Raw genomic sequence first — 16998 nt, 5'->3', positions numbered from 1 at the left:
CTGCCGGAGGTTTCTTCCTGTTAAAAGGGAGTTTTTCCTTCCTTGCTCATAGGGGGTCATATGATTGTTGGGCTTTTCTCTGTATCTATGAAGCGCCTTGAGGCGACATTTGTTGTGATTTGGCGCTATATAAATAAAATTGAATTGAATTGAATTGAATTGACCTTTGTGTTTGAGTTCTGCTGATTTCTGCCTGGGCATATCTATCTATTACAGTTTAAAGCCCAGGTGTTCCATCTATTCAGATTCAGATAACTTTATTAATCCCACAGAAGGGCAGCTTATTTTCAGCTGACCCACAAAACCTACTCACACAAGTTACAGTCTTTAAACAATAATCACAAATACTTTTGCATAAATGTAAGAAACAAAACCAAAGACGTAAAATAACATGTTAATATTCACATGATCATCAATCAAGTGACCTAATAACTAAAGATTTTAAATATCTATTTGTTTGACATCAGTGTACAAGGTAGTTTAGAGCAACTTTCTGAACAAAACATGGTCATGATGGTTAACAATGTATTCTTCACTACCCGATTTTCCGAGATTGAACACAGATCTGTCTGATCCAATGACTTCTAACCTTAGATAAAGCACTATTGCCAAATCATATGCCACTATGATTGGTAGTCACTTGGCGATTAAAAAAAAACATACATAGAGGATCATTTGTGATTTTGATTCTTTAGCATTTGCACTTACCTGGCCTCTCAAAAAATGGAGCCCAGCAGCGTCTCCATTTTTTGAGAGTGCTCAGGAGGAACAACCTGGAGGAGAGGCTGCTGGTGACATTCTATAGAGCCACCATAGAGAGCATCCTAACGTACGGCATAACAACATGGTATGCAGGGTGCTCAGTTGCAGACAGGAAAGTCCTGCAGAGGGTCATCAACACAGCCCAGAAGATCACTGGCTGCTCTCGGCCCAGTCTGGAGGCCATTGCAAACTCTCGATACCTCAGCAGAGCTGGCAATATCATTAAGGACTACTCTCACCCCAGTAATCAACTGTTTGAACTATTACCGTCAGGCCGACGGTACAGGTCACATAAAACCAAGACAAACAGATTCAGGGATAGCTTCTTTCCCAGAGCTATCACCGTAGTAAATAAGCACAAAACAATTAAACCTGCTTAACTTTACCATACTTGCCATTGTCACTATATTATGCTGCTATTCATACTATCATTATATTATGCTGCTATCCTGTATATATCGTACTTATTATTGTCTGTGTACTTCGGTTGTTTTATTGTACTTTTTATATTTGACATTTATATTTATTATTGCATTTTGCACCAAGGGAGTGGCACTCCAATTTTGTTGTACTTTGTACAATGACAATAAAGGCTATTCTATTCTATTCTATTCTCTTTTCCTGCTCTCAGGAATCACTTGCTGGTGTACCAGCCAGCTTACCTGTCCTGAACACCTGCCTGCCGACTCTCTGAAACAAATCTTCCTCCTTGCTACGGATGCATTGCTTTAGTAGTCATTAAAGGCTATAAACTACTGAATGTATTTCTTTTAAATAATTATTTTATCAGTTAGATAACCCAAAATTAGCTTCTATGTCTGGGCTTTTTTTCTTTTTATTGGCCATTTGTGATTTTCTTTCCATTATAAAATATAGTTTCTCTCAATTTTAAACTCAGTGCTACGTATAGCTTAAGTCACAGATTTCAAAGTACTGACCATAAACCACATCCTGGGTTGAAATCTGACTGAGATCTTTGTTGCATATCTGTCTAACCTAACTTCCTGTCATATGCAAATGCCTCAAAAATATGTACAGTGGAAAAATTAAGTAAATTATTAAGGCATCATGGAATTAGAACCATAGGTACATCTTGAAGCCATTTTTACAATCATAAACCAAGCTACTCAGACACTTAAGCAATATAAGACTGAATAATGATTTATTACATGTACGTACTTTTCATGCTTTTCAGAAACTACGTCATGAGTATTTGCTGACTGGTGGCAGTGGATTCAGAACTTTCTTTAGTGAGTATTCATGATTCTTCTCAGGTCAAAAAGAGCCTTTTTGTGCTTCTCCGAATAGATTTTATAATGTTCTTGTCACTCTTTGGTCTGAAGAATGAGACAACCATTAGTCTCCAAAAAAGCTGTCAGGTATAATTTCAACCTCGCTATTTCAGGTGTTGTGTGCTGAAAGCAAAGTCTGCAATCTATTACAGCTGTTCCATGTTTCCCCCTCCTTTAGTATTAACACAGACACTGACATGGTGCGAGAAATAAATAAACATTCATATGAAGAATATCTGATACAATTTTAAATTCACTTTTTCAGCTGCTCTGCATTCAAACATGGAACTTGTCAGCCCACACGGTTTAGACACCAGAGTCTTCCTGGTTTCAGACAGTGTGTGGCTGCAGAGTTATATGTTGTAACTATAAATACGCAGTGAGTCTAAAACAATCAATAACTACTGAAGGGCAGGAAATTACTCTGACCTTAATTGTTTGGAGGTGCAACAAAAGTTAACTGTCTGCTCCAAAAGCTATTTTAACTGTTCATAATTAATATTTCAGGAGGAGGAAAAAGGGCATTTTGGGAAAATCCGTGAGTGTGAGGCAGGAGCGGTCAAAGCAGTCACGCCTCCCCCAGCTGGTGCCTTTGCTGTGGTAAACATGGCTGCTGTCGAGGTGAAAAGCCCCACTATGCTGCTGTCTCTTTAAGGCCCCGCTCTGCTGCAAAAACCAATCACAAGCCAGAAAATGTGGTTAGACTGTCCTTGTCAACGACCTTGATAAGAAGCGGAACGAAGGAATGGAAGATGTGTGAGAGCAGATGTGAATGAATGAAGGAGAAAGATCGAGACAAAGGTTTATAAATGAGGATGAGTCGCTCGCTGTTATTCTTTCATTTTCCCATATACACTCTCTTTCTCCATCCCTTTCCTACGTCACTCTATCACACTCGCATATACGCACAGTGCTCCCTTCAATCCTCTCTCCTGTCAGCCCTGCAGAGTGTTGCATAATTCCCAGCGTGGGGGAGGGAGGACAGGACGGATGGATGGAGGGAGGGAGGGATGGAGGTGAGGAAGGGCGAGAGAGGCAGCAGGGAGAATGACTCACGATGCAACATGCACCACAACGCCACACTCAGCTCAACTATTGAAATCATCCAGTGTCACAGAGTTTATCACAATCAGGGAGCAATTTTCCACTTATCCTTGGCTTATTTTTTTTTTTTTTGGATGAATGTTTTTTGCAGGTTTTCAGTGCAGCAACAATTCACATTGACTAATTAAGCTTTGTTCTCAGCTCAGCAAGTGATGCTTGAATTTTAATGTGTTGCATGCCTGCTTCGTTAGGAATCCAATAAGGAGCGAAAGATCGTTTCTCAGCAGAGCCATAACACGGATCATGAATAAGAGATGAGACGTCTGATGTCACGTGGCGTGAAAACAGATTATTCTCACTTTAGAAATATTACACAAAAGGTGACTTATTCTATGTGTTGCGGCTATTATTCAAGAAAGTGTAAATGTTTAATATGCAGCTACAATTTTAGACAAGAAATATGTGCGTTGGCTCTAGGTGTCCACTGGGAACAAGGATGTGAAAATATATTTTTCAGGAATAAGTACTAGTGTGTTTTTAATAATAACAGAAGTGGTAAAAAGATAAAAAATAAAAGGGAAGAAATGGTAAATTCAAGCAAAGCTGGAGGAACCATAACTGAACTAGTACCATGAACGTTTGAACCGTCAGGCTTTGGAAAGGACCAGAAGGTATTTTATCATCAAGGACTTTGTGTTCGTCTACACCACAGGTGTCGAACTCGAGGCCTCGAGGGCCGATGTCCAGCAGGTTTTAGATGTGTCCTTGACACAACACAGCTGATTTAAATGGCCAAATGACTTCCTTAACATGTGTTGAAGTTCTCCAGAAGCCTGGTAATGAACTAATCATGTGATTCAGGTGTGGTGGCCCAGGATGATATCTAAAACCTGCAGGACACCGGCCCTCGAGGCCTGGAGTTCGACACCCCTGATCTACACTATGCATGCAGAAAAGTTAAGATGTGATATAAACTTGTAATTTTACATTAAAAGAAAATGATGTTGTTTTATGTAACAATTTTACTAGTCCAGTCCTCTTGGCATGTGGCCTATAAACAACACGTTCTCACTCCCAAAGCGTAACATTTTACGCTAGGTGACAAATCGTCAACATATTACGTTTTCGGCTACCCACCACGTTCCTAAATGACGACCTCGGAAAAATGAGGAAATATGAGAACCGTATGGACTCAATCTACACATGTTCGCTCTTTTTCTTCAAATCGCTTAGAAACACGCTATTTAACATCATTAAAGTCATGGTTAAGATCAGGAAAAAGGTTATGGTTAGGGCTAGGGATAAGGTTAGGTTTAGGGCTGGAATACAGGGCTGGAACGTCTATTACCGAGGGAGCATCATTGCACTGGATTTCAGCCATAACCCGCCGCATACCATAAGAACGCCGAAGGTCTCCTTTTGCGTTCCTCAGGAACGCCGCGGGACGTGACAAAACGTCGGCATGTTACGCCTCGGGAGTGAGAACGGGCTGCCTATAAACTACACTAGTATTATTAGCCTTGAATCATATGGACTGTGGCTTTTGCAACTGCACTTTTGCAGAGAAGTAACATACTGTCAGTCACAGCTGAGCTCTCGAAAGGGATCCACTGTAAAAGTCTTGCGGTTTTTACCACAAGGAGACAAAAAAGTCCTCCCTCATAATTGAATTATAAACAGATTTACTTGTGTTTGGTTTCTCTGGGTTTCATTTTTTCCCTTTTTTTTTACTACTACAGTACATAAACTCTCTTCTGTTTCTCCTCATCTTCTATGATGCTGCTCTTTCATTACACCTCTAAAACAAATGCCATCTCTGTCTCCCTGGGAATCACACATATCCCGACATTGACACCCGCACACGGATATTTAGAGGTGTCAGGATGACCTTGCAGAGGAAATCACTGGTCATTTATCATGTTATGGCTCCAGTGGTGCACAGAGCAGGAGATTTGATAAGACCTTGAGATAAATTTGGTTGATTTATGTCTGCAAGGCCGCTTGGGGATTGGAGAGAGTGGCAGACATTAAGCTAGTTATAGCCCACTGTGTGTTACATAAGAGGTTTATGAGCATTTTTCTATAGAGTGCTGCCATTTGATATTTTACAACATCACATAAAACAAGATTTTACTTTTGCCGCCCTGAAAAATAAAGGTTTTCCATCAGTGTGTTGAGAAAACCCTCTGGACCGTGAAAGGCATAGGCTACATTTTGAATCACGACCAACTGTCAGGTACAGATAATAAGAAATCGAAAATAACGGCTTTTGTTTAGGCCGGTGGATTTAAAGATGTTTGTGTATAAATGTGTTCAGTGAATATGAAAGTGAAGCCATTTAAAGGACAGAGTTTCTATGCATTGACAGCTCAGCAATATTAGTGTAACACATGCAATGGCATGAGTAATGTATTCCTCTGAGAGCATTAAAAACGTACGTTCGGTCCTGCAGTAGTTGTTTATCACCTGACGACAGCATGCTATGTATTATTGAATATCAGAGGGTACTGAGTTCAATGCTTTTGAAAAGAAACTAGCAGGTTTAGGGTTAGGGAGTTAGAGAAGGGTTAGTAATGAAGTATTTTTTAGGTTGGCTGCTGAAAATGCTTCGCTATCTTCCAGTGGGCACGTGCCAGAAGAATCAAGTGCAAAACCACATCTTGAATAAATCATCGCTTCAAAGATTGCATCCACCTGTCAGTCTGCACTCTTCCTGTGCAGGCTGATAAACACCAACGCCTCTCACTCACTGGCCTTTCCTCCAAAGTAATGAGGAGAAGCAGCTCTGGGACGAGCCCTGAAATGTCTTCACATTTGTCTTGTGTGACATGTTTGGGGAAACAAAAACAAAAAAAGCTGCCAGTGGACACAATAATAACTTAAAGTTAAATGCATCACGGTGTAACAGCATCTCAAATTATTGCTGGCATATGAGCACTCTCTCACAGCAGACAGTATGTGAGCCCTTTTCTGCACGTTCGAATTTGAAAGACAACTAATGGAAATCAGCCATCGTTAGTTATTTTCTACACCAACTATTTGTTGGTGTTTTTTGCATGCTGAAATGTTGGACTGCATCAAACTGTACAGGTGTTACTCCATACATATACATGTAAAACTCATTTTTAGAGTCTTAATGAAGGTGACAAAAAAACAGACCACAGGAAAAACAAGCTGTGATGCTGTTGCTTTTGAAATCGACTGCTATTTTGACTTTAAAGTACATTTTCAAAGTACAAACGAGTGCTGTGACTCGGTGAAAAGCTTCACAAATCAGCCTAGAATGAACCCAGCTGTGAAACAAAGTCACGACAAACATTTCTCACCACAAACCTGCAAAGAAAAACAGCAACCTTCAGTCCTCATTAAGGGGCCGTATCAGAACTTATTCACATTTCAGTCAATTTGTTTCAAACATGCGGGCTGGAGCTCCTCTAAACTCACTAACTGCTACAACTCTCCATTGCTCATTTTGTTCAAACATTTTCACACTGGCACAAACTCACAAAACTGCTAGGTTCAAAATCAGAAATCCAGAAGTCACATAATTTGGGAGGAACTTCATCCCAACTTAAGTAACAAAAGGAGTCTAGAAAGATAGTATCAAACAGCACACAGCAACATGTAAAAACATGCTCTTTTCTGCTGTATATATAACCCGTACATAAAAGATGGATGTAAACACCTGGACGTCACCTACGGTTTCTTAAGTCCTGTTTTGAAGCCTTGACTTGAGAATTTTTGCCACTCATTCTGACCATAGACTGTACATAAATGATGGACATCACCCAGTGGTTTGCAAAATCCTGCTTTTTAACCCTTTAAAACCGGTTGGAGCGGGCACGCTCTGTTTTGCGTAACTATTTTTAAATCCCAGTAGCTCTGCAACCACGTGAGCTAGCGCAATAATTTTTTTTGCATATGAAACCGGAGGAGTTGTACTTACATCTTATGCCATCAGCTTGTCCTCGGTCACAGTTTCCTTCCACATATAGCTTTGCAAAAACTGCATAAAAAGCGCTTGCAGCAACAAAAACATAATATTCCAGAAACACGCTTTGCCGATCCGATCAGCTGTTCATAACACTTCCTACATTGGATAAGACGTCAGCGTGAACTATCGCATGTCCGCCATGACCTGCCCGAAACCGGAAGTGACGTCATTTTCGCGGAAATGTAGTTTTTTACCATCCGGGCCTCAATGAGCATATTCTGGTGTTTTTAAAAGTTATCTTTGACTTTATGACTTTCTGTGTCGTTTCTGGGATGCTTAGGACTCATATTGCACTGCTGGAAATAGTTTATTTTGATGCACATGCTGCTTTTTTGCAAATTTGCACTATAATATTTATTTTCATTTTTCCTGCAGTATATAAAAATTGGTGTATTTCAAAAATAAAACTATGAAGGTACTCAAAATAAATTTTGACTATTTTGTGCAACTTTTTTGTATTTACAGTTTTGAGGGATAAGCCTCTTAAATTTCTCTAACTAGAAATATATGTTAAAAAAACAAAAACGATTTTAAATTTTTTTTGTAGTTTATTGCACTTTTTTGCAACTTATGTAATCACTATGCACTTAATGCATACATATTATTAAAATCTAGGCTGTAATGGTTGTATTGATGTATAGCAACTTGAAATGCTCCCAAAAATGGCACTACAGCATGTAAAAATATAATATAAGCTCTGGCGGACTTAGGTCTTAAAGGGTTAAAGCTAAAGTTGAGCATTTTTGTTGTCAACATCATAAGAGATTGTCATTCAAAAGGCAGGCCTGGCCTAAAGCTTTATCAGGTTTCTGGACACTAATGAGGATTTTAATATACAAAACAAACATGTTGTATTTAATGACCATACACTTATTTACTTTTATCTTTTCATTTTTGCATTGGCTTCAGTTTTAAGATCCAGACGCTAAATCTTTCATCTGCAGTGCATTTATCAGACTGATAACTCAAGGTTGAATTCATAAGACAGACAAGTTCTCTACTTTTAAGATTAGGCTTAAAATTTCTCTTTTTGAAAAAGTTTATGGATCAGGTGACCCTGAACTCTTCCTTAGTTACACCGGAGTAGGCCTTGAGTGCTGGGGGCTTCCCATGATGCACTGAGTGTTTCATCTTCACTCAACTCTTTTCACTCTATGTGTGTTTATACATCCCTCTGCATTAAATAATAAGTTATTATTCATCTCTGGCTCTCTTCTATAGTTTATCTGTTATGCTTATCTCCCTCCTCTCACCCCCATGTGGTCACAGTGGATCTGCCCCTCCCTGAGCCTGATTCTTTTTGTTCAAAGGGAGTTCTTCCTTCCCACAGTCACCAAGGATTTAGTAATAGGTCATCTGATTGCTAGGACTTTTTTTCACTATTATTGCAGGGTCTTTACTTTACAATATACACTTATCAGCCATAACCTTTATTTTGTGTAATTTTAAAAAGTATCTCACATTTATATTATTTAAAATACTCCTTCAATGAGAAAGAAGCACAATTATCTGAACTATGTTATGTGCACTTTTGGCCCTCGTGTTTTCCTGCCTTCATCTTTCAGTCAATCTCTTGCTGTGTATCTGTTTCCACCCTTTTTTTTTTACACATCTATTAGTCACTCTCTTCTGCTGTCTCCTCACATCTTTTACTCCACCTACTACCCTGTCATCCTGTCATCTTGCAGATCCCATCCATCCATTACACATGCAGCTGTGGCTACACTCTGATGGGCACTCCATTTTAACACCAGCTCCCAAACAGCACCGTCTAAAATGGTTCCCCTGCGCAGGACTCGTGGGATGTGGAAGCTGCAGGGTGATTTAACTCCCTATGACAGGAACGTTAATGGGAAAATCTATGATTTAGTGTTTTAGGGTTTGTGTTTTAGAAGCTTTGTTGGCAGGCAGGAAATCTGTGTCGCTGTGTGACTTACAGTTGGAGGATTACAGCATGACTAGTATGTTCATGAGAAGCACTTTAACATGCAAATATTTACATATGTTATGTAAATGTAAAGAGGTGCTTTTGTTTTTAGATGATTGCTGTTATCTAAAGTGATTTATCTGCATTGACCGAATAGCATTTTACAAGTAGTTCTTCTGAATTCTCACTCCCACAATTGTCATACATCCTTGTCATCTTATCTTACACCCTTCTCCTTACTGCATCTATGAATGAATCAGCCAAGAAGAGTGAGTGAGTGAAATGTAGATAGAAGAGAGAGCGAGGGAGAGAAGGGGAAATGGCAAGTTTAATTTTAGACACGACACGTAATTCCCCCTCTTTTGCATGGCTTCTATAAATAAACTCAGCTCACTCCCCCCGCTCAACCCCCCCACTTGCCCACGCAATCATTGTTTGATGGACAAAAAGGGAGGGTGGGGGTGTTGCTTAGCAACTGTATCCTGACTTGGCAAGTCATGTGACTGGGAAATGACTGGCACCGTATGTGGTAGTAGCACAATTGTGCCTCAGAGCAGGACACATGCATAGTGACACACAGACACACACACACACACACTTAAACATGGAGACATAAAAGTAAAGGATTAGAAATATACACAGTTAGATCTTCTCTCTCATTCAGCCAGGCTCAGTTTACAGGGTGAATTGATGTCATTAACCATTAATGCATTGATGCATTGTCACAATAGTACCTTAACTGTACATGTTGATTATATATTGAACTGAATATGCTGATAAATCAGTCAGATTGAGCAGACTGACAGAGAAACGTCTGCGGCCGCCTGATGCTTCTAGATTGGTTTAACTGCAATGTTATGTAACAGGGAGTCTCAAGGCTTTTAGGAGGAGGGATAATGGGTGTGTGGCTCCTTTAATGGACCACTAAGAGAACTGAATGTACTGTACATGAGCCTATTAGCACAACACTTTGCCTAAAACAACATTATAGTGAAATTGATGTGATAAGCGCCATTAGAAATGGGGAGAAAGAGGGGATGTCCATTTTCCTAATGAATCACTGGCATCAGGACTTGTAGCGTCACAGTGATGCAAAGCATTGCAGAGTCAGGATTTTTACCCACTGACTGTTGATGGCAATTAAGATGTTTGTTTCTTTACAGGAGTATTTTTTTTAGCAAAATTTAGAAAATTAGAAAAATGTGGCAGATAATGTGCTTTACAGTTTGATTTTTATTTTATTTTTTTAAAACAGGCTGCATTTATGAAAAGTGTAATTTTTCCACATTTCATGATTCCTGAACAAATATTCAGTCTCAGCAGAGCCTCTAGGAGTGCAATGACCTGACTGTGGACTGTATATGAGACATGAATATGGCTACTCAGGTATTTAATGAGGCCACAAGAGGAATTGCAGCTTTGCAGCTCCCATGTTGGCTTAATTTTTTAGAGCTTGTCACATGTTATATGCTGATGGTGCTAATTGTTTTATCACCTCAGTGGGCTACATTACTGTTGATGTCTCTTTCCTGTGTCAAAGCTTTAGCATCATTGCACTGTGGAAATATCACTTAGTGGATCACTTCAGAGTGAAGCTTCAAAGTGCTATTTATATATGCTACCCTAGAGAAACGTCAGGGGATTTTTGGACTTTTGCACTACCCACAAGGTCTGGCTAAGTCATATTTATCATATCAAACAAATTAAACGTTTTCTGGTATTATTTGCATTTTGAAAACAATATCTTGCTTTACATGTATGTGTTCTGGTTGTAATGAATGATCGGTCCAGTTAGAAGTCACAGTTGTTTTGGCAATTTGTACTGGCACACTGACTAAGTGCTGATTCACTGTTTGCATTTTAAATCCTTTTAACAAGGCACTTCCAGGGAAGTCTGGAGGCTGTTTAAATATACGCAAGTAAGAGAGCTGCAGCACTGTGCCTCTAAATCACAAACATGACTTATAAATGAGCTACAGTGGTTTCAAATTCATGCATAGGTTATGTATTCACTGTTTTTATAACCTCTTGATAAATCTGTATTATCTGTCTCCGCTACAGTAAAAAACTGCTGGAAGTGATAAAACTCTAATAGTCTTAAAAAAAGCATGAACCATGTAATGCCTGACTTTAGTTCCACAAAACCTTTTGCTGTAATTGTATAGCTAATAGTTATTTAAATGCAGGAACTACATATTTGTCAATGATTTCTTTAGTTTCATGAATAATATGGTTGAACTGCCAGTAGATGCTAATGTGCCCTGGAAATTAGATGTAATAATAATAATAATCATCATCATCATCATCATAATAATCATAATAATAATAATAATGAATAGTTGTGCGGTTGTGAAATGATGCTGGCCTCATTCACACAGACGAAGGGAAAAATGTTATCTTCACTTGCTTTACAAATGCTCTTCATTTATGAACAGAGAAGAAAAAAAATAGACATACCTGTTTCTTCCCGTGCACTACAGTCAGCTGATTTCAGCTCCTGTGTAGGGAGGAGGAAAATAGCAGATATGGGTATTACTTTTTATTTTTTATTGCACAAAAGGACAAGACGGAGATGATGAAATGTGCCCGCGACAGAAACAACCGCATAATACCGCCAGCGTAAGACATAGACAGCATGCTAACACTAAGGCTACATCCACACGTACCCGGGTATTTTTGAAAACGCAGATTTTTCTATGCGTTTGCACCTTTCGTCCACACGTAAACAGTGTTTTTGGACACTGAAAACGGAGATTTTTAAAAACTCCGGCCAGGGTGGATATTTTTGAAAACTCAGTTTTTGCATTTATGTGTGGACAGAAAAACGCAGAAAACCAGCATCAAAGGTGTGCGCATTTTTTTGACGTCACACTGTGCGCCACGTTATTGTTTCGGTGAAATTAATTTCTACAATACTGTTAATTGTACTCTCTGCAGTGTTTAAATGCTTACATATACACACAGTTACTCTCCCTCCACACATACAACTCGGTTCTGCTTCTATGCCCCAGCTTTGTTTACTTTTTCCCACCGAGGCTTCTAGACTTCTGATTGGCCAACATTTCTGCACGGTTAGGGATATAGCACCACCTGCTGCTTTGGCATGTTCCTAGCAGCGTTTTCCTTCATTTCTTCATTTAGCCTAGCCGAGTGAATGCCGACCCCCAGCCGAGCAGCCGGATCTTTAACAGGTAGCAAAGGTAGTGATGAGCTGTCAGGCCTGCAGCAATGTAGCCTCGTTTAGGATAAAGACTCCTTGTGTGTAGAACCGTAGCCTATGTGACAGTGCTTTCAGGTCAGTTTATGGAGTGTAATTAACAGTTTACTTTCTCTGCTGAGCAATTAAATTTAATGCTTTTTTGAGTAATGACCCTAACACTGCATAGAAGTACTTAGATCTTATCACAGATAAATTTTACTCTGTTGTAGGTGAAATTATTGAGCTTTAAGTGGAGATCGCAGCTGTGTGGGTAGAATAAGAACTTACTTCAGGTTCAGGCACCTTCTTCAGAGACCAGCATAACTGTTGGTAGGAAATGGGAACCAAACAGTTAACTCGTGTGTGCTTGAATTACTTTACAGTGACATCCCTGCCAAACCACCCGGCCAACAGTGATAAATACTTTTTCATGGAAGAACATTCTCAAACTGCCAAAGCAAGATTGTAGTACGACATAAAAATGATAACACAAATGGTGGGTAAGCACTGCAATTCTTCTTTTATTACTGGGTTTATAAAAATCACTTCAGAGAAGGTAAATGCACAAAATTAACAGTTTGAAAATTATATCTCCCTTTACCGCGTACAGTTAAAATGACATTTTCAGTTCGCCACAGGGTGTTAGATTCTTTAAAAATCAACTGCGGTCATTTTGGAACAAAAAATAAAAAGATACTTTTAAATGTACATGCTTTGCACAAGTAAAGTTGCACTGTACAAATTGAGTTTAGTATCAAACCATGGGTCATTGGTTGCTACATGTCCCATAATCCTTTGCAGAAGGCCTCCCCATTACTTGATCAGCGTCCTGGCAGATTGGCTGGGATTCAATGAGCCTGGCAAGAATAAGATCTGAGCAGCTCTAATGTGCACAATCCATTTTGTTAGCTGGCAGGTGGTGTAACTGTTTCCCACTAGTCCTGCATAATTGCTGAAAAGTAAATTTATTTCCAATTCAAACTGAATTAACTAAGCTGATTACTTCTTTATACAACTGGAAAATTGCCTCTCCTCAACTCTGAGATGCCGATCTTCTCAGACCAACCAGGAAGTGTTCACACCTCCCCGAATATTCACCTTGACGAACCCACAACTCCCCCCTGCACACCCTCCTCCTCTGCCCTTCTCATTGGATGAGAGACTGTGCCAAAGCATACTCTGATTGGTTGCCAGGACCAAGCCTGTTGCTGGGCTGTTTCCATGGAGATCACTATCGCCTCTTCCCCTCATCCAGACAGAAAGAGAGCGAGGGAACGATGGGAAGTAGAGACAAATGATGACAATGAAAAGAGTGTAATTAGATTTGGGAATAAGGGCGAGACAGAGATGGAAGGGTCTGTCTGTGTGTCAGTGAAGCAGTAAGGAGAAAAATTAGTTAAAAATGAGTGGAGGTGGACATATATGTTGAGGATCATGATGTATCTTTTTGCAGACATGCAATCAACATATTGACAGCAGCTGCAGGCATGCCCTCATACGCCACGTACCTTTATCCTGGACCTTCCCTCCCATTTCTGCTTGTTCTACTCTCTAAGGCAAATTAAGAGCATCCAAAGAATCAGACCTATAAGAAAACAAGATTGTAATACTCTCTGAAATCAGGCCAGCATACTCACTATAGAGGTGAGTTCAATGGTATACTCACACAGATTAATACGAGCCTAATGTGCTATTATTAGATAACAGAAGAGCCAAGTCCAAATATCAATTTGCCTGAACATAAAAACGTCTGAATATAGAAAATTAGTGCCCTGAGTACGTCTGAGAGAGATGTTAGTGAATTAGTGCTTACAATAAAACTGTGATGAATTATAACAGCAAGCTTTCAGTCTATTAAACAGCATCATCATGTGGCGTAATTACACATCAGCATCTTTCATTTTTACCAGTATGTTCTCCTTCAGAGCTCTTTTGCTGTAGCTAAGCTCAATGAATCCCTAATGGCGTCTAGTCGATTCATCTGAACCCACGGCACAGCACAGCCTGAAGAAACCAGCAGCTGTTTTTGGCGATCCAAAAACAATATCAGATCCAGTGATGTAGCCCAGCTGACATGGCTGCTTAGAGATAGTTGAAGCATTGGAGAAAAAAGAGAAGATGTGTGAATACATGACCAGAAGGCAGGAGGCAGTGATAGATGTTACAGTACGGGAAGGTGAGGGGGCCGACAAAGAAAAGGAACTGTGCATATTTAATTAGCTGCAGAATAACAGCACTGCACAGGTTAAGCCCCACAAAGACACGCACTCAGTTTTTATAATTTACAGCTGAGTTCTGATTTATGGGCTTGAAATATTGCACATGTTGCATATGAATGCTATAAATGAGATTCCTCTCTAATGTTGGATGAAACTGTTTTCCCACAGCAGAGAATATTTGTATTAGTTTGTCTGGTAGCCTGCAGTGCAGACATACATCAGATCTGCCAGATTCTGTTTGTTAGAATAAAGGTGTGAACCAGGCTGGTGAGACATCCGTCAGCTCCCCTGCAGAGCCTTGATCACAGGGATCATGTTGGTGAAGAGAACACTGCTTTTTCTATTTTTCTTAGTGTCAGAATTTGTTATAGAAGCAAACTGAAGCGATACTAGTGGAAATTCAAGACTAATGTTTAAAAAAACCTAAAAACAACTGGTACTCTAATCCACTTCCAGTTAAGAGAAAAAAAAAAACATAACACTTGGCCTGAGTTTGGGGCAAATTAATATGCATAAGGAAAGGAAATATTCGGGGTATTCGAGGATACCACGCTGACAACATGTGTGGTTAATTGTAAGCTGCATTTTTCCAGCAGGCAGATTTTGTATGTGTGTTTGAAATACCAAAGCTATTATGCTAGCAAGCAAAACTGAGACTGGGATTTAAAGGCAAATCAATCTTGGGTTTTAAATATGAATGAATAATAATCCACCTGCCATATTTGCCGTCTGCCAAATTCTCATGTGATATTGCAAGCAGTTACTTATTGATCCTGCAATTAAGGGGCAACATTAGTATTCATTTCACTACCATTTCTCATGACATGAGGAGTTTAAGTCTATATCTTACGTCCAATATTTGCTCTGCTAGCTTCACTCACTGAGGGAAATATCTGGCTTTTTAGATATTAAACGCTTCACTCACAGCTATAAGGCAATTTGTATGTGCAGAGCAGGTAAGTTTTATTTTATAAAACAGCTGCATGATTTCATTGAAGCAATACTGATGAGAGTGGTTGGAATGTAAAGTGCAGTTAAAGGTGCAGATCTGGAAATCGAAGGAATTAACTGAAAGTGTCGAGGTTGTGGAAAATCTGGACGCAAAATGCAGACTCGAAAGGACAGATTTGATAAACAAAAACAAACCTTTATTATGTGAGCTGGCATAGCCACGTAGCTGCAGGCCACAAGGTTTAAAAAATGATCAAAAGCTGGTAATACATGAAGTAAACTGAGGGCTTAAATACACACAAGGTGATCAGGGAAAGAGACACAGCTGGGAAAACAAGGCACAGGTGAACAGAATCAATTAACGAGTCAGAGGGAAGGAAAACTGAACACACAGGAAACTTAGGCTACGTTCACACTGCAGGCGAAAGCACATCAAATCTGATTTTTTTGGCCCTATGCGACCCATATCCCATCATGGTATGACAGTGTGAACGACACATTACGATATTTTCATATCCGATCTGGGTCACTTTCATATGTGGTACTGAATCCGATCAGAGATGGGTAATTCGATTACTTTTTTCAAGTAACGAGTAAAGTAAGGGATTACTATTGCAAAAACGGTAATTAGATTACGTTACTTTCCTGTAGGAACGCTGCGTTACTGCGTTACTAAAACCGTGATTTTTTTGCAAGAATGTCTCACGACAGTGACGTAAGCGAGTGCGACGTTCGTGACAACAGCTGTGTGCAGATCAACAATGGATCATATATCGAGTGCAGAGAGAGTATGAGCATGCAGCATTTAAAGCGTGGAAGTACTGACCTTACTTTGAGTTTGATTCCATAAAAGTGACAAAAACATTAGTGTCCGTTGTGCGTGGGAAGAAAACATCTTTTTACAACGAAAAAAACCCCTAAACTTCCGAGCAAGCACCGAGTAGCTACGACGTAATGGGAAATTCACAGAGAAACTCACGGATTCTTCCACTGACCGCTGCGGCACACCTGCACCAGGGTAAACCTCCGCCTACCCCACTCCTGCTTTACAGGTGAAAATAGAGCAAAAGGACCGCTAGTCTTTGACTTTATTTATTTTCTGCTGTGTTTTACTTGCATCTGTGTGAAAGACTGAGTGTAAACACACAAAAATAATTATTGTATGTGCTGGAATGTGCAGAAAATAGGTTTAAATATTAAACAAATTTCTTCCAGTCAGAGAATGTTGCATATAATTAAATTTTTACTTGCATGCATAAAGTTAAAAGATTAAAACTAATGAAACAAGTTTTAGGACTTTTCCATTTGATTACATTTTGTATGATGGATTATGCAGAAAAAGTAGAATTGGGCTGAAAGATCTATCACTTTATCACCTATTCAGGTTGTAAATCGTGTTTTTAAAAAGTAACTAAGTAATTAATTACTTTTGAAAATAAGTAATCATTAAAGTAATGGGATTACTTGTAATTAGTTACTGATTACTTTTAGTAAGTAACTTGACCAACACTGAATCCGATACATATCCGATGTTTTAGAAAGCGACTGCTGTTTGAACAGTCAAGTCGCATTAAATCCGTCTTTTACGTCACTGACACAAGACAGATGCC

General features: G+C 39.4%; 1 long non-coding RNA gene across 1 annotated transcript in view; it reads right to left on the bottom strand.

The window, feature by feature from the left end:
• The window catches only part of LOC146492780 (uncharacterized), a 30030-nt gene extending 13393 nt beyond the window's left edge, over positions 1 to 16637 (bottom strand). The window contains exon 1 of the long non-coding RNA XR_014871917.1: positions 165 to 16637. This is a non-coding gene — a long non-coding RNA (uncharacterized LOC146492780). The remainder of the gene's footprint in view (positions 1 to 164) is intronic.
• Between the last annotated feature and the right edge of the window lie 361 nt (positions 16638 to 16998).

The sequence above is a fragment of the Neolamprologus multifasciatus genome, chromosome 22 (genome assembly GCF_963576455.1).
Source record: "Neolamprologus multifasciatus chromosome 22, fNeoMul1.2, whole genome shotgun sequence".
Lineage (NCBI taxonomy): Eukaryota > Metazoa > Chordata > Actinopteri > Cichliformes > Cichlidae > Neolamprologus > Neolamprologus multifasciatus.
This window is presented reverse-complemented; position numbering and strand designations above follow the sequence as displayed.